This window comes from Lagenorhynchus albirostris, chromosome 5 (assembly GCF_949774975.1).
Source record: "Lagenorhynchus albirostris chromosome 5, mLagAlb1.1, whole genome shotgun sequence".
In the NCBI taxonomy this organism is placed as follows: Eukaryota; Metazoa; Chordata; class Mammalia; order Artiodactyla; family Delphinidae; genus Lagenorhynchus; species Lagenorhynchus albirostris.
The window spans coordinates 24,371,444-24,397,125 of record NC_083099.1 but is presented as its reverse complement, the minus strand read 5'-3'; the positions used below and the strand labels follow the sequence as shown (position 1 = coordinate 24,397,125).

General features: G+C 39.1%; 1 protein-coding gene across 2 annotated transcripts in view; it reads right to left on the bottom strand.

Annotated features, from left to right (window-relative positions):
- TFDP2 (transcription factor Dp-2) overlaps positions 1 to 23,389 on the bottom strand; it is a 164,961-nt gene extending 141,572 nt beyond the window's left edge. The window contains exon 1 of one of the 2 annotated variants that reach the window (XM_060149709.1): positions 23,055 to 23,389. The gene's annotated coding sequence lies outside the window, so the exon portion shown is untranslated. The remainder of the gene's footprint in view (positions 1 to 23,054) is intronic. The other variant, XM_060149707.1, reaches the window with a different exon arrangement.
- Between the last annotated feature and the right edge of the window lie 2,293 nt (positions 23,390 to 25,682).

The following is a 25,682-nucleotide window of genomic DNA, read 5'->3' as shown; positions in this document are numbered from 1 at the left end:
TATTTACCTATCCTTCTACTCTTCACCCAAGATATGAAACTGAAATAAACATTAGTGGAAAAGGAAGATAGAAGAAATTCCTGAATTTATAACAATACTATTTTAAGTGAATACAACATATATAAAACGTATTATAAGGTTCCTTTTGCTTTAAAATCGTAGTTGATTTACAATTTTATATAAGTTTAGGTATACAATATAGTGATACACAATTTTTAAAGATTATACTCCATTTATAATTATTATAAAATATTGGCTATATTCCCTGTGATGTATAATATATCCTTGTAGCATATTTATTTTTATACACATTAGTTTGTACCTCTTAATCCTCTAACACTATTTTGCCCCTTCTCCCTTTCCTCTCCCCACTGGTAACCACTAGTTTGTTCTCTATATCTGAGTCTGGTTCATTTTTGTTATATTCACTACTTCATCTTTTAGATTCCACATATAAATAATGTCATACAGTATTTGTTTTTCTCTGTCTGACTTATTTCACTAAGCATAACACCCTCCAAGTCCATCCATGTTGTTGCAAATGGAAAATTTTTATTCTTTTTAACGACTGAGTAGTATTCCATTGACGTGTACCACATCTTCTTTACCTACTCATCTGTTGATGGACACTTAGACTGCTTCCATATCTTGGCTACTGTAAATAACGCTCCTATGAACACTGGGGTGATGCATCTTTTTGAATTAGTGTTTTCCATTTTCTTCATATACATACACATGAGCGGAATTGCTGGATCATATGGTAGTTCTATTTTTATTTTTTTGAGGAACCTCCACACTGCTTTCCACAGTGGCTTCACCAATTTACACTCACAGTGTACAAGGGTTCCCTTTGCTCCACATCCTGGCCGACATTTGTTATTCGTGGTCTTTGTGATGATAGCATTTCCGACAGGTGTGAGGTGGTATCTCATTGTGGTTTTGATTTGCACTTCTCTGATGATTAGCAATGCTGAACATCCTGTGATGTGCCTGGTGGCCATCCGTATGTCTTCTTTGGAAAAAATGTCTGTTTGGGTCTTCTGCCTATTTTTTGATTGGGTTGTTTGTTTTTAAGGTTGACATGTATGAGCTGTTTATATATTTTGGGTATTAATCCCTTACCAGTCATATCATTTGCAAATATTTTCTCCCATACAGTAGGTTCTCTTTTTGTTTTGTTGATGGTTTCGTTTGCTGTGCAAAAGCTTCTAAGTTTAATTAGGTCCATTTGTTTATTTTTACTGTTGTTTCCTTTGCCTTAGGAGACAGATCCAAAAATATGTTACTACAATTTATGTCAAAGAATGTTCTGCCTATGTTTTCTTCTAGGATTTTTATGGTTTCCAGGCTTGCATTTAGGTCTTTAATCTATTTTGAGTTTATTTCTGTATATGGTGTGAAAAAATGTTCTAATATCTTTCTTTTACATGTAGTTGTCCATAAGGTTCTTTTGTTAAATATGAAAACACAGGTTTATATCCATTCTCTTTTGAAACTACACTAAAATGAAGACTAAAGGACTAAAAAAGGATAAAACCATCAAAAAAATATACATATTGGTACTACCCTGGTGGTCCAGCAGTTAAGACTCCACGCTCCCAATGCAAGGGGCCCGGGTTCCATCCCTGGTCAGGGAACTAGATCCCACATGCCACAAGTAAGAGCCCGCATGCCACAACTAAGACCCAGCAGAGCCAAACAAATAAATAAATATTTTTTAAAAAACATATACATATGTAGCATGAAAGGAAACATCAGGGACATAAATACAGCTTATTGAAGCTAGATAGAGGGTAGCTGAACTTGGCTTGGTAAAACAGAACAAGCCAAACCCTATATGCACGTGAGGGCAGGTGAGGGTATGAAACCAATAAGCTGCAAACACAACAGAAAGGCTTAAGAATGGAGACATCTGGGTCGGGGCTGAAAATAGGAAAATTGGTTGAAAGGCTGTATGAGGAACAGGTTTCACCCAGAAGCCTTATCATGTAGCCAAGAAACTGCTTCTCCTGCACCCTAGCAAGAGACGAGTGATTTGTCTTAAGACACTGAACTAGACAGGATGTAGAAACCAGGTACACACAGGGGTTGTGTGTCACAGCATACCACAAAGAGATTAAATTAAGATTCACATGCTGAACAGTGGACCTCAGCCCTCTTCCTCAAATCAGCTTCCAGAACACAAGCCAATCAAGCAGGAGACTAGGAGATTCCTCCATAGGGAATCTGACCCAAGAGAAGAGACCCTCAATCACTCCATCACCCTGTATTAAGACTTGCAGTTAACAACTCCCCACGGACAGAGTTTTTACTGTCTCACTCTTTAAACAGATGGCCAAAGTTTACTGAACAAATGAGGAAAGTCTCTAACATGAAATAGAGACTGAATTAACAAAACAGAAGAAGGAAAAGAAAGGAAGGAAGGAAGAGGAAAGAAAGAAAAGAAGGGGAGAAAGAGAAAGAAAGCAAAGGAAGAGTGGGAAATCTACAAACTAGAACAAAAAGCTTTTTAAAATTAGAAAAAAAATAAGAATCACAAATCTAGAATGTCCAACTAAAAGGGAATTTCAGAAAAAGAAAAGAGAAAAGAAGGACAGAAATTATACCCCCAAAAGGACATATTTGTTTCTGGTAACACAGTGAACTAAAGGGTCTGTAAACTTCACCTTAACAAATATCTAGAAATGTTGGATAAATTAAAATACATATTCCCTCAAATGCTAAGCTCACAAGAAAGCAAAGTTTTCGGCTGCCATGGAGGAATTTGTCAACACAAATAACCAAAACTTTTAACTTTTAATGGCTTTAAAGTGACAAGAGACGAGGCTTTGGGAATCACATGAAGTGAAGAGTTGGAATTAAGGCCCCCACTCCCTTTCTTTTATTTTTTTTTTCCACCCCATTTCAAACATTCTCAGTGAAAGGATGGACTAAGGGAGAAGAAGGAAATCAACCACCAGCAAAGACAAGAAAATGTCTCTATCTAGCTCTGGAAACTAGGGGAAAAAGAGGTCTCCTAAAAATCTTCAGATTCAGGTATCATAATGATCTCCAATTAAAAAAAAAATTCATCCAGACACAGCAAAACACTAAAAATAAAGAGATCTTAAGAACAAGCAGAGAATGACACCAAAGGCACAGGCAGCAGAAGACAAAACAGACAAACAGAACTTCATGAAAAATTTAAAATTCTGCGCATCAAAAGACACTATCCACAAAGTAACAAAGCAACCCACAGAACAGGAGAAAATATGTGCAAATCATACATCCAACAAGGGATCAACATCCAGAATATGCAGAGAACTCTTAAAACTCAACAACCAAAAAAAAGAAAAAAAACAACAACCACCAAACCACCCGATTCCAAAATGAGCGAAGGACTTGAATAGACTTTCTTCCAAAGAATATGTACAAAAGGCCAACAAGTACATGAAAAGATACTCAACATCACTAATCATTAGAAAAAGGCAAAATAAAATCACAGTGAGGTTCTATCTCACACCCATTAGAATGGCTACTCTCGAAACAAGAAGCGTTGACAAGGATGTACAGAAGTCGAGACTTTTGTGCACTGCCAGTGGGGATATAAAATGGTACAGCTAGTGTGGAGTTTAAACAGTATGGAAGTCCTGAAAAAATTCAAACTAGAATTACCATGTGATCCAGAAATTCCACTTCTGGATATATACTCGAAAAAACTGAAAGCAGGGTCTCAAAGAGATATTTGTACACCCATGTTCACAGCAGCATTATTTACAACACCTAAAATTTGGAAGTAACCCAAGTATCCATAGAGAGATGAATGGATAAGTAAAATATGCTACCTATACACATACAATGGAATATTATTCGACCTTCAAAAAGAAGAAAATAATGACACGTACTCTAACATGGATGAACTCTGAGGACACTATGCTTAGTGAAATAAGCCCATCACATAAAGACAAATACTGTATGATTCTATGATTTATATGACTACTTAGAGTAATCAAAATCATAGAGACAGAAAGTAGAATGGTGGCTGTCAGGGGCTGGAGAAGGGGAAAATGGGTGCAGAGTTTCAGATTTCAAGACGAAGAGTTCTGGAGATGGTGGTGATGATTGCACAACAATATGAATGTACTTAATGACACTGAACTGTATCCTTTAAAATGGTTATTAACACAGTAAACTTTATGTTATGTGTATTTTACTACAATTTTTTAAAATTGGGGAAAAGAACACAGGCAGAGAGAAAAACAGATTATCTACAAGCAAATGACAATTAGACTGCAGAAGAGTTCTCAACAGCAGTAAAAGCAAAAACACAGTGAAGTAATATCCTCAAGGTGTTAAGGGAAAATAATAGCAAACTAGAATTCTAAACTATTTTAGAATAGTTTTCACCTAAAAATAAGCGTGAAATAAAAGACATTTTCAGTGAGTTTACCTTCAACAGACATTCAATAGAGGCATCCAAAGGATATACTTCAGGAAAATGGAAAACTAAACTGAAAATGCAAAAGAAATTCAAGGAAGAGAAATAAAAAAGGTACAAGTATATATAAACATACATCATCTGTATGATAGTTATATTGAATAGTTTTAGAAGATGAAGAAAGTGGGGGGAAAAGCAGAAGGAAATATGCCTGGATCAGAATTAAAGAATTCAAAGGGCCTTGTGCTGTTTAGAAAATACTGTGTTAAATTAAATATGCTCACTAAAAATGTAAAGGCAACCACTTAAAGGATAAAGGAATTATCAAAAGCTGGTAGGATAGAAAAACAGAAGCAGCACAGAAAAAGCAGTATAAATGGATGGTAGAAAGAAATGCAAATACATAAATAAACTCGTTAGTCAAAAAGACTGTCACATTGGGTTTAAAATAAACAATAAAATGGAAAACAAAATCCAACTGCTCTTTGCAGTATCTAACACATACCTCCACAGAAAGTAACAGAATGAAAAAAGACAATGTGACTCTATAAACACACAAATGGTCTTCACGGTAAGAGCATTATAGAGGATAAAGAGGATATAACGATTAAAGGTTCTTTTCAGCAGGAAGACACAAATACTCTAAATTTGAATGTATTTTATAACAGTTCACAAATGTATAAAGAAAAAAAAGACAAATTTACAAGGAGAAACTGAGAAATTTACAACTATAAAAGAGATTTTAACATACACCTCTCAGTAATGATGAGTCAAACAGACAAAATAAGAAAGTCAGTAAGGGTATACACAAAATTTCATCAACACAATTAGTAAGTGTGGTCTAAGAGACATATGTACCAACCTGCCCCCAAAATGGGAGAATACACATTGTTTTCCAAAGAATTCTCTTCAAAACAATGCCTCATTTGATGAGCTCAGTATAACCCTTACACCAAAGCCAGATAATAGGAACAATATGTTAAACTACAGTCGAGTTTAACTTACGTACAGCAAAATCAATACAGAAAAACACAAAAATCAATAAACACTAGGAGGATTACAAGGGTAAAGAAAGTCCAATAGTAGGAAAGATTAAATAATAATAAATTACAAGAAATGTATAAAAACTTGTATGAGGGAATTGAAAACATATGTCTACACAAAAGCCTGCGCACAAATGTTCATAGCAACATTATTATAATAGCCAAAAAGCGTAAACAAACCCAGTGTCTACCAACTGATGAATGGATAAATAAAAAGGACTATATCTATACAACGGAATGCATATTATTTGGCAATAAAAAGGAGATGAAGTATTGTTACGTTACACTATGTATAAACCTAGAAAATATTACACTAAGTGAAAGAAGGCAGTCACAAAATGCCACATGTTGTATGATTTAATTTAAATATGATTTAGATATTATACATGAATAGTTCATTTATATGAACTATTCAGAGGAGGCAAATCCAAAGAAACATAAAGTAAATTAGTAGTTGCCCAGGGCTGGAGGGAGAAGGGAATGAGGAGTGACTGCTAAAGGGCACAGGTTTCTCTTCGCGTTACTGGGAATGTTCTGGAATTAGGTGGTGGTGATGGCTGCACATCTCTGTGAATATATCAAAAACCACCAAATCATATACTTTAAAAGGTGAATTTTATGATAATTATAATGCAATAAATTTTTTTTTTAAAAAAAAACAAGGAAAATTTTCAATACTAAAGAAGATTTGAACAACGGAAAGACATACCCTGTTCTTGGATAAGACAATTGAACATTATAAGGATATAAATTCTCCCTAAGTTAATTTATAAATTCAATGTAATCCCAATAAAAATACTAACAACCCATTTTATAGAGTTAGACAAGTTGATATTAAAGTTGACATAGAGGGACTTCCCTGGTGGCGCAGTGGATAAGAATCCACCTGCCAATGCAGGGGACACAGGTTTGAGCCCTGGTCCGGGAAGATCCCACATGCCATGGAGCAACTAAGCCCGTGCGCCACAACTATTGAGCCTGTGTACCACAACTACTGAAGCCCACGCGCCTAGAACCCATGCTCCGCAACAAGAGAAGCCACCGCAATGAGAAGCCCGCGCACCGCAACAAAGAGTAGCCCCCACTAGCCACAACTAGAGAAAGCCCACGCACAGCAATGAAGACCCAAAGCAGCCAAATAAATAAATAAATAATTTTTAAAAAATTTTTAAAAATAAAGTTGACATAGAAAACAAACATGCAAGAATAACTAGGAAAGTACTGGAAAAGAAAAACTATGAATGGAAAATAACCTTACCAGATATTAAAATATGCTATACAGCCTCTATAATTAAAACATTGTGGTACAGATGCACGAATAGGCCAGTAGACCAGTGGACAGAATAGAAAGTACAGAATTAGACCTAAATACAAATGGAAATTTAGTATATGACAAAGTTGGCATCCCCAATCATTGGGTAAAGATGGACTCTTTTCAGATTTTTTAAAAATTGTGGTAAAATACACGTAACATAAAGTTTACCATCTTAACCATTTTTCAGTTTAGAGTTCAGCAGCATCAAGTACATTGACACTGCAGTATAACCAACCTCCAGATCTCTCTTCATCGTGAAAGACTGCAACTACATAATCATTAAACAATAGCTCCACATTCACCCCTCCCCCTAGCCCTTGACAACCACCATTCTGCTTTGTCTCTATGAGTTTGACTGCTCTAAGTACTTCATATAAATGGAATCATACAGTATTTGTCTTTTTGTCACTGGCTTATTTCACTTATCATCATGTTCCCAGGGTTCATCCATGTTATAGCATGTGTAAGAATTTTCTTCCTTTTTAAGGTTTAACAATATTCCACTGTATGTATATACTACATTTTGCTAATCCATTCATCTATTGATGGACACGTGGGTTGCTTCTATCTTCTATAAACACGGGTGTAAACATGAGTGTACAAATATCTCTTTGAGGCTCTGCTTTCAATTCTTTTGAGTATATATCCAGAAGTGGAATTGCTGGATCACATAGTAATTCTACTTTGAATTTTTTGAGGAACTTCTATACTGTTTTCAACACTGGCTGTACCATTTTATAAATTTTACCACCAACAGGGTAAGGGTTTCAATTTCTCCACCAACCAAGGTTCCAATCCTCACCAACACTTGTTACTTTGTTTTATTGGTTTTTTTTTTTTATAGGCGTCATCCTAATAGGTATGAGGTGGTATCTCACTGCGTTGTTTTTTTTGTTTGTTTGTTTGTTTTGGGGGGTACGCAGGTCTCTCACTGTTGTGGCCTCTCCCGTTGCGGAGCACAGGCTCCGGACGCGCAGGCTCAGTGGCCATGGCTCACGGGCCCAGCCGCTCCGCAGCACGTGGGATCCTCCCGGACCGGGGCACGAACCCGTGTCCCCTGCATTGGCAGGCGGACTCTCAACCACTGTGCCACCAGGGAAGCCCTCTCACTGCGGTTTTGACTTGCATTTCCCTAATGATTAGTGGATGTTAAACATCTTTTCATGTGCTTTTTGACCATTTGTATATCTTCTTTGGAGAAATGTCTATTCAAGTCTTTTACCAATTTTTTTTTTTTTTGGCTGTGTTGGGTCTTCATTGCTGCACACAGGCTTTCTCTAGTTGCAGCGAGCGGCGGGGGCTACTCCTCGTCGTAGTGCATGGGTTTCTCACTGCTGTCGCTTCTCTTGTTGCAGAGCACGGGCTCTAGGCACGCGGCCTTCAGTAGTTGTGGCACTCGGGCCCTGGGGAGTGCGGGCTTCAGTAGTTGTGGCACAGGCTCAGTAGTTGTGGCTCTCGGGCTCTAGAGCGCAGGCTCAGAAGTTGTGGTGCACGGGCTTAGTTGCTCCACAGCATCTGGGATCTTCCCGGACCAGGGATCGAACCCATGTCCCCTGCACTGGCAGGCGGATTCTTAAGCACTGCACCACCAGGGAAGTCCTTTTGCCAATTTTTGAATCAAGTTGTTTGGGTTCTGGTAGAAGTTCTTTATATATTCTAGATATTAACACCTTATGAGACATATGATTTGCAAATATTCTCTCCCATACCATAGGCTGTCTTTCACCCTTAATGGTGTCTTTTGATGCAGACATTTTTAATTCTGATGTAGTCCCATTTATCTATTTTTACTTTTGTTACCTGTGCTTTTGGTATCATGTCCAAGAAATGACTGCCAAATCCAAAATCATAAAGATTCTTACCTATGTTTTCTTCTAAGAATTTAATACTTTTAGCTCTTAAGTTTAGGTCTTTGATTCATTTTGAGTTAATTGTCATATATGGTATAAAGGCCCAATTTTTTTTTTTTTCACATGGATATCCAGTTTCCCCAACATCATTTGTTGAAAAGACCACCCTTTCCCAATTGAATGGTCTTGGCACCCTTGTCAAAAATAACTTGCCCATATATGCAAGGGTTTATTCTGGGCTATTATATTCCACTGATTTTTATGTCTGTCTTTATGCTAGTACCACATTGCTTGATTACTGTAGCTTTGTAATAAGTAGTGAAATTGGGAAGTCTGAGTCCACAAGCTTTGTTCCCTTTCAGGATTATTTTGGCTATGTGAGGTCCCTTGAAATTCTATATGAATTTTAGAACAGATTTTTGTTTCTGTTAAAAAAAAGAAATTGGGATTTTGATAAAGATTGCACTGAACTGGTACATCACTTTGTGTGGTATTGACATTTTAACAATATTAAGTCTTCCAGTCTAGGAACACAAGTTGTCTATTTATTTGTGTCTTCTTTAATTTCAGCAATGTTTTGTAATTTTCCATGTACCAGTGTTTTGCCTCCTTGATTAAGTTTATTCCTAAAGTATTTTATTCTTTTTTCTTTTTCATGCTATCCTGAATGGAACTGTTTTCTTAATTTCCCCTTTGGATTGTTCACTACGTTAGTGTGTAAAAATGCAACTGATTCTTTTGTGTTGATTTTTTTATCCTGCAACTTTGCTGAATTTGTTCATTAATTCTAATAGGTTTGGGTATGTAGAATCTTTAGGGTTTTCTACATATAAAGATCATATTGTCTGCCAATGGAGAAAATTTTGCTTCTTCCTTTCCAATTCAGATGTCTTTTACTTCTTTTTCCTGACTAACTGCTCCAGTTAGGACTTCCAGTACTATGTTAAATAGAGTGGTGACTGCAGACATCCTTGTCTTGTTCCTGAACTTGAAGAAAAGCTTTCAGTCTTTCACAACTCAGTGTGATGTTAGCTGTGGGCTTCTCCTATAGGGCCTTTTTACATGTTGAGGTAGTTCCTTCTATGCCTAGTTTGTTGAGTGTTTTTATCATAAAGGGTGTTGAATTTAGTCAAATACTTTTCGGTATCAACTGAAAAGATGAACTTTTTAATAAATGGTGCTGGGCAGTCATTCTGAAAAAGATAAAATTAGATCCATATCTCACACCATACACACAAATAAACTCCAAAAGGATTAGAGATCAAGATTTAAAAAATGAAAGTGGGCATCCATCAACTTAACCAAGGTAAACAAGGTTAAACAAGGTAAATATCACCAATGATAAAACATATTGACATGACGAAGCCCTTGATGAGCTCTGTGAAAGAAAGACACATCATTTTTTGTGGTATTTTTAGTAAAAAGGCATAACCATACTCCAATCATGAGACAACATTGGACAAAGTCAAATAAAGGATATTCTGGAAAATATATGATCAGTACTCTTCCAAGTGTCAAGGTCATGTAACAAAGAAAAACTGAAGGCTGTTAGAGAATAGAGAATACTAAGGAGAAACAACTAAATGCAATGTGGGAGCCTAGACAGGATCCTGGAACAGAAAAATGTCATTACAGAAAAAAATGATGAAATTCAAATTAAGGTCTGTAGTTTAGTTAATAATATTGTCCTGATGTTAGTTTCTTGCTCCTGATAATTATGCAATGGTTATGAAAAGGTTAACATTAGGAAGTTGTACCTTTCCTGTAAGTCTAAAATTAGGTTAAAGTAAAAGATTTTTAAAAAAAGAAATACAGCAATAATTATACCGCTAAGAGTGATAACCATCAAAAGAACTAAAAGCAGATATGGTTAAAGGTAGTTTTACTAATTCATGCTGTTAGAAATCAAGATAGTTCCCCTTGGGGAAGAGGTGTTCGTGACTGGAAAGGGCAGTAGGGTGCTGTTAATCGTCTGTTTCTGGATCTAGGGTGCTAGTTACACTGATGTGTTATTTAGTTAGTGAAAATTTGTCCAATTTTAGGTATCTATCATCTTTCAGTAAAAAAGCAGTTTTTAAAAACATAGTTTTACCTCTGGATAGTGAGATGAAAAATATGAAGAAGATTCTTTTTCAGAAAATTTTAAATTGGTAACTGCCAAATATTAATACAAGAAGTCAGAAAGGCAAGCATGAGACCCTAAGCCCAGAAGAATATAGAAAGCACAACTGGTCTATTTCATTTCCCCGTCATCAGCAACTGATCTCCTATATTCCTCTTGAGAAAAAGTGGGATTTGTGCAAGATAACCAAGAGCTAAGACTAAGAGCAGATATAACAGGGGATATCGGGCTTCCCTGGTGGGGCAGTGGTTGAGAATCTGCCTGCTAATGCAGGGGACACGGGTTCGAGCCCTGGTCTGGGAGGATCCAACATGCCACAGAGCAACTAGGCCCGTGAGCCACAACTACTGAGCCTGCGCGTCTGGAGCCTGTGCTCCGCAGCAAGAGAGGCCGCGACAGTGAGAGGCCCGCGCACCGTGATGAAGAGTGGCCCCCGCTTGCCACAACTAGAGGAAGCCCTCGCACAGAAACGAAGACCCAACACAGCAAAAATAAATTAATTAATTAACAGGGAGTATCTTCAAGGGAACTATCAGACACAACAAGATTCACACAGTAAGCACTAGATAATGTAAACTGTGAGAGAGCTTCTGATATCGGACATAAAAATTTTACCAAACACACACTGGTTACTTAAGATAGATGTAGATTCAATGTGAAAAATTCATCTAAGTTGCTAGTAGTCACAACATGAAAAAATGCTTCATATTGTTATAGAAAGTCTAAAATATAACTAGATGGTGATCTGAGAATTACTCTACCCTTGATATAATTAGGATAATAAAAAACAGTCAGAAAAAGTTTTACACAAATTACTAAGTCAAACGAGTGTCATAGTTCCCTGTTTCCACTCAAGGTCAATCTGAGTCAAAGTGTTTCTTTCCGGGGTGAGTACTGGAGTGAATTTTACACAAACAGGAAGAGGTATTAAATAAGTCAGAGGCTTTTGACCCTAAGATAATACCTAACTAGACAGTCTGAGCTCTATGCTACAGTTGATCAGGACGCTTCAATATATACCTAGAGTTAAACGTGAAGAGAAAAAAAAAAAATCCTTCTGTACAATATTTTCTACTTTGGTGAAAAGATATGTACTATCATTCTTATTTTCAAGATCAGCTTGGTGCTTTGTGACCACCTAGAGGGGTGGGATAGGGAGGGTGGGAGGGAGATGCAAGAGGGAGGAGATATGGGAATATATGTATATGTAGCGCTGATTCACTTTGTTACACAGCAGAAACTAACACACCATTGTAAAGCAATTATACGCCAATAAAGATGTTTAAAAACACCAACAAAACACATTCCTTGTTGCATATTCAATTCACCAGGCATATCCACAGCCCTGTTGATAACAGCATCATTACCCACTGCTTTTTTTGACTATGAAATACATGCACTCCTGCTCTGTGAGGAACAATAAACACTGCCCCTATTATTTGCTATTATATTTTTATTTTTCTTACTTTTCGGAACACTTTTAGCCTTCTTCTCTTCTTTCGTCACAACTTTAAGATTTTACATCATTTCATAATACCCAACTTTTTTTCTTTAAGCCCATACATAGTTAATTGTTAAACAAGTCAAAAGGACATGTAGCATATAACATAGGCATTAAGATAAATTAAAAATTTATGTTACAAAGCAGTTAGGTTAACGTCTTATCTAAGCATGTCCTTGTTTCTATTCACAGTAAACCAGTCACATAACAGATTCACATAGTCATAATCAGGATTTAACCAATTAACTGAAATACAGCTGAAATGAAGATATCACAACATTATACAGAAATGGTCTATTTTTAATTTATAGTGAACAGTGATGCTAGAGAAAGGATGATCAACCAAAAACGGTGGCTAATTTTCAAATCACTTACTTATATTAGGATCAATTCACAATGCTCTAGGAAAAACAGAAACTATACTGGAAAGACTCAACTAAGAAGACCCTATAAAGATGTCTGGGTTCTTGCATTAATGTTGAAGGTCTAAATATTTTATTTATTTTTATTTTTGCAAAACTTTTATTTATTTATTTATTTAGCTGGGTGATCAGAGTGACTTTTTTTTTTTTTTGCGGTACGCGGGCCTCTCACTGCTGTGGCCTCTCCCGTTGAGGAGCACACGCTCCGGACGCGCAGGCTCAGCGGCCATGGCTCACGGGCGCAGCCGCTCCGCGGCATGTGGGATCTTCCCGGACCAGGGCACGAACCTGTCTCCCCTGCATCGGCAGGCGGACCCTCAACCACTGCGCCACCAGGGAAGCCCAACTTTTTTTTTTTAATATAAGTATAGGTGATTTACAAGATTGTGCTAATATCTGCTGTACAGCCAAATACGGAAGAAAAGGCCTAAACATTTCAGTGACGTAATATAGTGGAGTGGCTAGCACTACAGTCAGACAGATTCATGTTCGAGCCCCAGCTCTGCCCTCACTCTCTTTCTAATCCCAGTAAAACAATTTATGTCCTCACCTATAAAATGAAAAACAATTAAACCTATCTCACACACTGCTGGGCAGGACTACATGAGGTTCTCATCACATTGTCAGTGTTCGCAAAGTAAGCCATTAAAATTCATAATGAATACAAAGCTTTCAGATTTTGGATCTTATTTTCTCACTTAATCCTAGAAAATATGTTGTGGTCTTTTACATTTTGTAGGTTATGAAAGAACAGCCTTGTAAACAGGATTTCACTTTTTTCAATGAGCTGCTTATATTTGAATCTCTTATTTTCTTTACTTACTATGATCTCTCTCATTTCACTTGAAATTACTTTCTTTTATTGGGAAGAAGGGTTTTGTAGGTAGTGACCCCTTTCTAAAAAGGCTTTTCCTTAGCATTAGTTTCACATGCTTTTGCTTAGTATTTCAGTTTCTTCAAATTTATTCCTATTTTATGTCGCTTATATCAAGAGAAGAAATTCAATTGTCTTGAACATTTCCCCCAGAGCTAACTTCAATTAGCCTATGAAATTAATAACTCGGAACAGATCTTAGAGTTGTAGTATCTAATAGTCCAGATTATCCCAAGAATAGTGCTAGATCTGATATAATAACAATAAAAGAAAATAATTTGACTTGGGAAGAAGGAATATTTTAAGTTCTTTCAGAAAGAGCTCATTTATAAGAAATATTTAGCTGCTTTTACACTGTAATTAGTTTACTAATTAATTAAGTTAGCAAGTATTTGCTCAAATGTTAAGGTCAATGGAAGAAGTTACGGCGTTTTTCACAAAGATTTTCAGTGTATGTTTCTCAGAATGTCCACAGGTAATATATTGTTACCTTTGAACACTGATGTGTTCAACTTAAAAATACATAATCACGGGGCTTTCCTGGTGGCGCAGTGGTTAAGAATCTGCCTGCCAATGCAGGGGACATGGGTTTGAGCCCAGGAAGATCCCACATGCCGTGGAGCAGCTAAGCCCGTGCACCACAACTACTGAGCCTGTGCTCTAGAGCCCACGAGCTACAATTACTGAAGTCTGAGCACCTAGAGCCCGTGCTCCACAACAAGAGAAGCCACCGCAATAAGCAGCCCGTGCACCGCAATGCAGGGGACACGGGTTCGAGCCCTGGTCCGGGAGGATCCCACATGCCGCGGAGCAACTAAGCCTGTGCGCCACAACTACTGAGCCCGTGCGCCACAACTACTGAAGCCCGCGCGCCTAGAGCCTGTGCTCCTCAACAAGAGAAGCCACTGCAATGAGAAGCATGTACGGAAGTTGTTAAGAGAGGAAATTCTAAGAGCTGTCATCACAAGGAGAACAATATTTTTCTGGTTCTTTAGTTTTTTATCTGTATGAGATGATGGATATTCACTAGGCTTATTGTGATAATCCCTTCGCGATGTATGTAGACAAATCATCATGCTGTCCACCGAAACTTCTGCAGTGCTTTTGACAGCTGTATCTCAATAAAATTGGAAGAAAAAGAACATATGCAACTAACAAATAGCAGTCAATAAAATCATTTCTAGGCTAAAGAAAGTTTGGAAAAACTGTTAGATAAATGATTCTGCACTAATTGATACATTTTAAGCTACAGAGTCTTTACAAGTAGGAACATTTTGTGAGCATAGTGATTATGTATTTTTTTTTAATTTATTTATTTTTGCCTGCATTGGGTCTTTGTTGCTGCGCGTGGGCTTTCTCTAGTTGTGGTGAGCAGGGGCTACTCTTCGTTGTGGTGCGCAGGCTTCTCACTGCGGTGGCTTCTCTTGTTGCAGAGCACAGGCTCTAGGTGCGCAGGCTTCAGTAGTTGTGGCACACGGGCTCAGGAGTTGTGGCTCACTGGCTCTAGAGAGCAGGCTTCAGTAGCTGTGGCACACGGGCTTAGCTGCTCAGTGGCATGTGGGATCTTCCCAGCCCAGGGATCGAACCCGTATCCCCTGCATTGGCAGGTGGACTCTTAACCACTGTGCCACCAGGGAAGTCCCAGAACGGAGTCTTAACCACTGGATCGCCAGGCAGGTCCCACAAACTCATTCTTTAACAACAACATACTTGGTTCTTTTCAAAATACAACGGAATCTGTTACATAAACTTATTATGCTTTTGAGTATTAAAGAAAAAAAAAAGAAAGATTTCTCTTTTCCAAATCCTTTCCCCTATTCTATCTTTCCCTGCACTTAGAATTCTTCAAGGGCTGAGGCTATGTCATGCTCTTCTGTCAGTTCAGTGGCTCACACAGTGCCTGTAACATAGTAAGCGCTCCATATCTGTCAGCTGAGTGACTCACACACAGACCAGCTGGTGAGGAATCACCATTGCTCCATGCCTACTATCTGGCTGATGGTTCATATCATCTCTAAGAATAAGTAAGGTGAAAAATAAAGAGGGCGGGGGAGGCTTGAATTTAAAAGGCTAGTAAACAGAATAAGGGAGTTGGAAAGTAGTCAAAAATTAAAATCTAATTAGATCATTAAACATTTTTCCAGTGGGGAAGAAAATACTTTAAAGAAATACATGCATTTTAAAAACAGGGACTTCCCTGGTGGCGCAGTGGTTAAGAATCCGCCTGCCGATCCAGGGGACTCGGGTTCGAGCCCTGGTCCAGGAAGATCCCGCATGAGGAGCAACTAAGCCCGTGCGCCACAACTACTGAGCCTGTGTTCTAGAGCCCACGAGCCACAACTACTGAGCCCACGTGCCACAACAACTGAAGCCCGCGTGCCTAGAGCCCGTGCTCCACAACAAGAGGAGCCACCGCAATGAGAAGCCCGCGCACTGCAACGAAAAGTGACCCCCCACTCGCCACAACTAGAGAAAGCCCACGCACAGCAACAAAGACCCACGCAGCCAAAAGCTAATTAATTAATTTAAGGAAAAAACATGAAGGACGTCTCTAGTGGTCCAGTGGTTAAGACTCCACTTTTCCACTGCAGAGGGCACGGGTCTGGGAGCTAAGATCCTGCATGCTGAGCAGTCCAGCAAAAAAACAAAACAAAACAAAAAAGATGATTCTGGCTGCAATGCTTAAGGACTGGAGACAGAAAAAGATCAAAGGAGGAAGGTCAAAAGGAAGCTATTATTGTAGAGAAAAGGAATGGAGGCCCAGACTATGGTAACAACAGTAGGAATGGCAAGAAACGGACATGGATTACCTTTTTGCTTCAGGTATCTCTGTCAAGAAAAATTCTCTTCAGATTGGATGGGGTTAAACAAGCATCGGTATCTTGCACAAAATGTGCATTTAATAAATTTAATCAATGAATTAATGGAAACCAAAGCTCAATATAGATGAGAAGATTCTAAAGAGAGTTCCTAACTGCTCTAAGGAAATCTTCAACAAGGTATATCACTCCCGATGAAATGTCCATGCAGCTGCTAGGGAAAGGGGATCCTGCCAACTACTGATCACCGAAGTTAAATGTAACTCTAGACAAGATTTTAGAGTCATTACTGAGAGAAGTCTATGAACACAGAAAAAGCAATAACCAACCTATGCTCCTGGAAATCAGTGTAGTTTCATTAAGGATGAGTAATGACAGATTAATGCTCTTTTTTTTTTGACAGTTATTAAACAGATAGGATTTTTTTAATGAAGTATATATAAAGTTACCTGGGTTTTAGGAAGGCAATTGTTAAAGTTCCTTATATTTTCCTTGTGAAAACCTAAAACTATTTGAGGTAGATAATGATAAATTAGCTGGATTTCTAATTAGCTGAACAACTTGAATCAAAGAATTAACAGGTTTTTAAAAATCAACATTATGAGGTCTCTAGCAGGGTAAGAGCTCTGCTCCTAGGCCCATCTAGTCAACATTTTAATAATAGTTGCATGAAGGCTATGTCAGCATTATCAAAATTACAGTTTATCAAATCTATGGATAAACAAATAAACTTTTTTATTGAATGACCAAATCAAGACTTTTTCTTTTTTTAGAGTCAACATACTGGAACCAATCTGACAAGATAAAATTTAATCGGGATAAATATGAAGTCCTACCAAAAAATATTCTATTAAAGAACGGGGAGAGCATGGACAAAACAACTCAAGAATGTTAGGTGACTATAAAATCAATAATGGGTAATGCACATAGCACTTAAATGCCAGGGACTATTCTAAATGCTTTACATATATGCATTCATTTATTCCTTAGAAGAACTCTATCAGATAGGTACTATGATAAACCCCATTTTACAGATGAGAAAACTGAGGCCCCAAAATGTTTACATAATTTACTCAAGGTCACCCAGCTGATAAACTGTAGAACCAGGATTTAAACCCAGGCAGGCTAGCCCCAGAGTTTGCCTTCTTGACAGGACATTATTGTAAATTAACAGTGCCACATGATTGCCAAAGAAGCAAGTCTACCCTTAATCTTAAATCAGAGAGGTAACTTACGGTCTTCTCTACTGGTTAATATCTAATTATGGGTACTACACTTTTAAGAAGAATATGGATGAACTGACACAAACCCACAAATGAGCCATAAGTAATTTGAGGAGGTGCAAATCAAAACAACAAAATCATTAGAGGAGGTTAAAGACTGAGAATATTTTGTCTAGAAAAGAAACGAATGAGGAGAGTATAGGAAGTATCTTCAAATATTTGAAAACCCACTACAGAGGGGACAGAACTAAAACCAGTGAAGATATAACTTCTAGTTCAGTAAAAGAAATAATTTTATAAAAATTAGAGTTGTCCAAATATCTTTGCCTCAGAAACTATGAATCCTCTCTCCAGAAAAATATACAAATGCACATAAAATTTCCAAGGGTTCACAAATCTACTTTTCATGTATTCATGCCCCATCCTTAGAATCATTTATCCCAAATTAAAACAGAAAAGATTCAAGTATGAAGAGGCAAATATATTTAATAATCTTTAAAACTGATTACAGCTTAAAACTTTATGATCTAAAAAGCACTGAACTTCATGCTTTCTAGTTTCCTCTAAGACACATTAAGATACATGTTACAATAAGAGCTTAAAATATGATGACAGGTTCAGAAAAAAAGTGAAATCAAGTTTGCCAAGCGACAATGTAAACTGACTATAAGTAAGTCCTGACTGTAAGAAATAATGGCTTACTATTTCATCTTTAAAAGAAACATACCTAATTTTAAAGATTAAAAGATGAGGTGCTAATATACTACTCAATAACTAATATTTAATGCCCAAATTAGAAAGTTTCCCCCTCTGCCTTTAAGACTTCATCTTAAACTCTCCCTTCTCATCTTTTAGTCCCGATTAATTGTTAAGGTTGACAAACTAAGAAACAATGGACTAGAAGTCAGAATACTAGGTTCTACTTCACTATTTTTGTCATGAATTTAATTTTGGCTTAGTCTGTTTCCTCACCACATTCTACGAACTTTCATATACCTAAATAGCCTTTAAAAATGGTGAAGTCCATATTAACAAATTGAAGGAGAAAAACCATATGATCATCTCAATTGATGCAGAGAAAGCTTTGGACAAAATTCAACACCCATTTATGATAAAAACCCTGCAGAAAGTAGGCATAGAGGGAACTTTCCTCAACATAATAAAGGCCATATATGACAAACCCACAGCCAACATCATCCTCAATGGTGAAAAACAGAAACCATTTCCACTAAGATCAGGAACAAGACAAGGTTGTCCACTCCCACCACTATTATTCAACATAGTTTTGGAAGTTTTAGCCACAGCAATCAGAGAAGAAAAAGAAATAAAAGGAATCCAAATTGGAAAAGAAGTAAAGCTGTCACTGTTTGCAGATGACATGATACTATACATAGAGAATCCTAAAGATGCCACCAGAAAACTACTAGAGCTAATCAATGAATTTGGTAAAGTAGCAGGATACAAAATTAATGCACAGAAATCTCAGGCATTCTTATACACTAATGATGAAAAATCTGAAAGTGAAATTAAGAAAACACTCCCATTTACCACTGCAACAAAAAGAATAAAATATCTAGGAATAAACCTACCTAAGGAGACAAAAGACCTGTATGCAGAAAATTATAAGACACTGATGAAAGAAATTAAAGATGATACAAATCGATGGAGAGATATACCATGTTCTTGGATTGGAAGAATCAACATTGTGAAAATGACTCTACTACCCAAAGCAATCTACAGATTTAATGCAATCCCTATCAAACTACCACTGGCATTTTTCACAGAACTAGAACAAAAACTTTCACAATTTATATGGAAACACAAAAGACCCAAAATAGCCAAAGCAATCTTGAGAATGAAAAATGGAGTTGGAGGAATCAGGCTCCCTGACTTCAGACTATACTACAAAGCTACAGTAATCAAGACAGTACGGTACTGGCACAAAAAAGTTGGGATCTCGCCAACGCGGCTCCCCAGTCACCTCCAGGGCAGGCTACATAGATCAATGGAACAGGATAGAAAGCCCAGAGATAAACCCAGGCACATATGGTCACCTTACCTTTGATAAAGGGGGCAAGAATATACAGTGGAGAAAAGACAGCCTCTTCAATAAGTGGTGCTGGGAAAACTGGACAGGTACATGTAAAAGAATGAAATTAGAACACTCCCTAACACCATACACAAAAATAAACTCAAAATGGATTAAAGACCTAAATGTAAGGCCAGACACTATCAAACTCTTACAGGAAGACATAGGCAGAACACCCTATGACATAAATCACAGCAAGATCCTTTTTGACCCACCTCCTAGAGAAATGGAAATAAAACCAAAAATAAACAAATGGGATCTAATGAAACTTAAAAGCTTTTGCACAGCAAAGGAAACCATAAACAAGACCAAAAGACAACCCTCAGAATGGGAGAAAATATTTGCAAACGAAGCAACTGACAAAGGATTAATCTCCAAAATTTACAAGCAGCTCATGCAGCTCAATATCAAAAAAACGAACAACCCAATCCAAAAATGGGCAGAAGACCTAAATAGACATTTCTCCAAAGAAGATATACAGATTGCCAGCAAACACACGAAAGAATGCTCAACATCATTAATCATTAGAGAAATGCAAATCAAAACTACAGTGAGATATCATCTCACACCGGTCAGAATGGCCAACATCAAAAAATCTAGAAACAATAAATGCTGGAGAGGGTGTGGAGAAAAGGGAACACTCTTGCACTGTTGGTGGGACTGTAAATTGATACAGCCACTATGGAGAACAGTATGGAGGTTCCTTATAAAACTAAAAATAGAACTACCATACAACCCAGCAATCCCACTACTGGGCAAATACCCTGAGAAAACCAAAATTCAAAGAGTCATGTACCAAAATGTTCACTGCAGCTCTATTTACAATAGCCAGGACATGGAAGCAACCTAAGTGTCCATCATCAGATGAATGGATAAAGATGATGTGGCACATATATACAATGGAATATTACTCAGCCATAAAAAGAAACAAAATTGAGTTATTTGTAGCGAGGTGGATGGACCTAGAGTCTGTCATACAGAGTGAAGTCAGAATGAGAAAAAGAAATACCGTATGCTAACACATATATATGGAATTTAAGAAAAAAAAAAAGATCATAAAGAACCTAGGGGCAAGACAGGAATAAAGACACAGACCTACTAGAGAATGGACTTGAGGATATGGGGAGAGGAAAGGGTAAGCTGGGACAAAGTGAAAGAGTGGCATGGACATATATACACTACCAAACGTAAAACAGATGGCTAGTGGGAAGCAGCCACATAGCACAGGGAGATCAGCTCTTTGTGACCACCTAGAGGGGTGAGAGGGAGGGAAACACAAGAGGGAAGAGATATGGGAACATATGTATATGTATAACTGATTCACTTTGTTATAAAGCAGAAACTAACACACCATTGTAAAGCAATTATACTCCAATAAAGATGTTAAAAATAAATAAATAAAAATGGTGAAGTGCAATGTAAATATACGACTCATGCATTATGCATAAAATATCATAAAATATCATAAAAAATAAATCATAAAAAACATAAAATATCAACAGCAAGAAAACAAAGCCTGTCTTTCTACAATGCTAAAAAAAAAAGCAAATGTATATTCACATTTCAATTCCTAATTACAAAAAGCAATCTTTGAATCCTTCAGGTTGTTTTAATGTATAATTTCCATCCACAAATGCTTTCCACATTAAGGATAAACATATCTGTGCACCCAGTTTCAAGTTGTATTGAGGGGACATAGCTCACAGTAAAGAATTTGGGGTGCAAGGGAAAAACCTGAAGGTGCCAGCCGGAGGACACATTTCCAAGAGTTGGGGGGAAAAGTACGTGATCACAAAATGGTAACGTGAAGTATTAAACGCTTGAAACTTCTGTTTTCCCTCTTGATTAAACAACTAGACATAAAGAGAACTCCAAAATAAGAGTTTAATGAGTCTCGGGCCTTTATTAAATATAAGCACCACATTGCTGAAACTGCAACTGTACCTGCCAGAACAGGGCTACAGACACCATGTCTGCCATGAGACTAGACTCTAGTTCCAGGCACAAGATGTTCTAATAAATAACAAATGCATCAAGAGCCAGCACAGAAGTGTGACAGAATCCGGGGTCTAGGCAGTTGATTTTTCTCCGGGTGCTACTTGAGAATGGACACTGCCATTAAAGATTTATTACAGTAACAGGATAGTGATAAAGCTTTAGCTAAATTATAGGCCAACCAATGAAATGGAAAAGCAACATGCAATATCAGATCAACTAAATTATTTTCTGTATAATTTTGTACAGAGGTAGGGTCATGATTACACCGTACAGAGGACAGATGAATAACCTCAACTATACTTATTAGGTGAAGATGATTTCAAGCCATTAAGAGAAAAGAAAAGTGGCCCAGAAAAAAATTAGGCTATAGAAATCAAATGAAAAAACACAACACTAAGATTTGGGGGAGAAAGGGGAAGGAAGGGAATGAGCTACTGACTTACTAAAAAGAGAGCAAAGAAGTGGGACAGGGAGTCTGAGCCCTCAGAGCCAGAATGAGGAAAAGTATTCAAAGCCTCAAAGGGAGCTTCAGCAGTGAATACGGAAAGGGATGAGCCTGTTAACCATTTCAACGGAAAAAGAGAAACAATACGGGGAAGTTTTCTAAACCGTCATTCACGGGGGTCAGTTAAATGCCTAACTCAAGCAGGGCAGGGCAATTAATAGGAGGTGAGCTTTGTTCCAAATGGTGACACCGATTAGTCCATTTCCTCCTGGCAACACCCTCAATAGGTGGATACTATTTTACAGATGAAGAAACTGAGACCACACAACGCCAGGTAACAGAGACTGGTACCAGAGACGGAGCACTCATCCCTTTAGTTGCACTGTCTCCCTGCAAGAGCCTATAAAAATCTTTACCCTTTTCTGTGGAGAGAGACCTTGGCTCTCCGGAATTTCTCAAAGGAGTCTGGGCTCCAAAAGTGACCCTCTACTTGAGAGAAAAGTTCCCTTATAGAGGCTACGAGGCTCTTCCAAGCGCACGAGGCTTTAGAACTCTGAAATACACCTGGTAGAGATGGAAAACCAGACACAGAAGCCATGCTTCTCCCCTGAAGATACCGAGAAAGTAGAAAGCAGCCCTTCCTCTCTTCCACGAGGCGTGACTCAGGGACGGTGCCTCCCCCAATTTGCTCTGTGTGTCTGTGTGTGGCTGGGGGGGGGGGGACCGGGGGGGAGGGGCGGTCTCCGGTTTCCGACTCTCTTCCCCAGACATTCAAGGGTTACTCGGCCAGGCCTGGAAGAATGCGTGGGAATAAACAGATGGGACTCGGGGTGACAAGGGGACCCGGAGGCGCAGGGAGGGGAACTGCCCAGGAACACGCCGGGCCGGGTCCAGAGGCCCTCGGCACGGAGCCCGCGCCCGCACCCTGAACCTTACCGCCGCTTGGCTGCAGAAAACGAGGCGACCGCCCAGGGCTGTTCTTCGAGCCTGGGGCACGTCTTCGGGCGCCGCCGCTCCAGTGGCGCCCGCGGCTGGCGGCGGCCGGGTCCCGGCCGACTTGCACGCCGGGCAGGCTGGCGATCCGCGGCCTGCCCAGTCGAGGCCCTGGAGTTCGAGGCCCCGGGACGCCGACCACGCGCGCGCCCCTGAGCCTGCCCAAAGAGGAAGGGTCAGGGCGCGCCCGCGTACCGAGCAGCGGCGGCGGCTGCAGCCGAGACCGCTGGCAGCTTCGTCCGCCCTCGCCCGGCCAAGCCACTGCCCCGCTTCCCCCGCGCGAGCTTTGGCGGCGGAGCAGCACGGTGAGCGCCGATTGGCCCTCGGGATGAATGTCGTACGGCACCTCTTCCCACGGATTGGCCAGGCCTGCGGTGCGTGCGAGGAGTAAACAAACCCCGCCCCGAGGCTTCCCAAAGAGAGGAGGGGGCCGCGAGGTGTAGCAGCGGGGCGTCAGGCACTGTGCCGGGTCCCTGGGTTGTCCACTGGAGGTTCTCAGTGGGTCCCCCGCAGGGATCTCGCCAACGCGGCTCCCCAGCCGCCTCCGGGGCAGGCTACAGGCCTGAGGCCTAAAATTTATAGACACACCCTTCCCCGCCCCTTCCCCCGGCTTGGGTGGGAATCTCGACTTTTCCATCCACCCCCATCCCCCCGGGCCCAAGCAGGAAAACCCCCATCTCTCTTAGAAAAGGAGGAACTAGGTCATCCCTAGTTCCCAAGCACAACTCCGTCCCCAGTCACTTGATGGGTCACCTCCGGGGCAGCAGCATGGAGGGGCATGGGGACGAGTGATTGAGGCCACGTGTGGGGACGAGTGTGCGGTAAATTATTCAGACAGGGGTTAGAGACCGCTGGGCATGTGGCTTCTTCAGTACACAGGCAAGTAAGATCCAAACCGGGCCAGGTCACCATGTCACGTGGAAGCTGAAGAGAAAATCGCAGCTCCCACCCCCCACATACCTGTCCATTTAGTTCAATATTAATACATTTTGTGCCTATCTGAAAACCATGTGTGAGCTTACATTTTAGTGGGGTGGGAAGGACAATATGCAAAAGAAATAAGCAAAATATAAGCTATGTTACATGCTGGGACATGCTTTGGGGAAAATATGTAGCAGAAAAGGTGTTTGAGGGATGGCTTGACTTAAATAGAGTGCTCAGTGAAGGCAGCAGGAAAGGCGCCATTTAAATAAATGCCTAAAGGAACTGGGGGAGGTGAGAAAGCACCTTTGGACCTTTCTCTGGGGTGGAGTGGAGAGATAATTTCTGCATAATTGTACGTAGATAAAGTCCTAGGTGGTCAAGAATGCTGAATGCAGTCTCCTTGGACTCATTCTAAAATGCAAAAGCCCCAATGGAGTCATTACCTTGCATTTTGCAATAACAAATCAATAAGATTTATTTAGTTTCCACAGAAATTGTGTGGTTTCAACTTAAATACTTTTCAAACATCGTAAGCACAAAGATACAAAAATGAGGAAAACAGACGGAACCTCCATCCTCAAGGAGCTCAGTCTATCAGGAGAGATGGATTGTTAATCACCTCAGGTCAAAGTGTAAACTGTCCAAGTAGAAGTAGATGCAGAGCTGTGCTTGGGCTAATGGGGGAGGGAGAAGCAGTGGATGTTATTAAGGAACTGTACCTCGGAATCTCTTTATCTATGAAGACAACTCAGTGCTAAATTTTGGAGTAAGGCTATGGCAATCAGGGATTCTCTAACCTCTTTGTAAATTTTTAAGGTGAGAGTCGGAAGATAATATTAAGTTAAACCACATGAAATTGTTAATATTTGGCAATTTTCATATGACTCGTAGAGTTAATATGAGGATTTTGCTATGTAATACATATAGTAAGTGTTCAATAAATAATGGTGATTATTATGATCATTTGATAATAGTGCTTTTGAAAAGAATTATTTAAAAGTCAATGTTTCATAACACCTTCCAACTCCTTGAAGTAAAATGGGCAGTGCAAGTTTCAAATTTTCCATATACTGGTTTGATCTAGCTGTGAATTTCCATGACCTAATCAGGGTATGCTGTAAAAGACACAAAATGCTAGTTTCACGGCAGGCCAAGAAATTCAGAATAAGGAACAGCTTGGTTTTCAAGCCAAAAACTGAAAATTCCCCAGAACAGAATAAATTGTCAAGTTGCTTCAGGGAGGAAAATTCATGTAAATCAATTTTTCATTCCCACTCACAGTTCCAATTTAGCAATTTGCACAACAGTCAGCTTTCTCTCTTCCTTCTCATTTCCCCATTAAAAGATCTGATTTCCTTTGAAAAGGAAAATAAAGCTTCCACTATCTCCAAAGCAAGAGAGTAGATGTTTGAAACACGACAGAACACTTACTGATTTGGCAAACACTTACTAAGCGCTTATTGTATGCCACCAACAGTGCTAGGCATTGGAAATACACACATAAATGTCCAAAGAGCTTTGTTCATGGGTGTTCCTTGTGCTTTGAACAATCCCCCAGTTCATCCACACCTCATCTACACATGCCTTCTCATCTAAGCTGAAACAACACTCTCTCCAGAAAAGCTTCCTCTGACTCCCCGTCTCCAG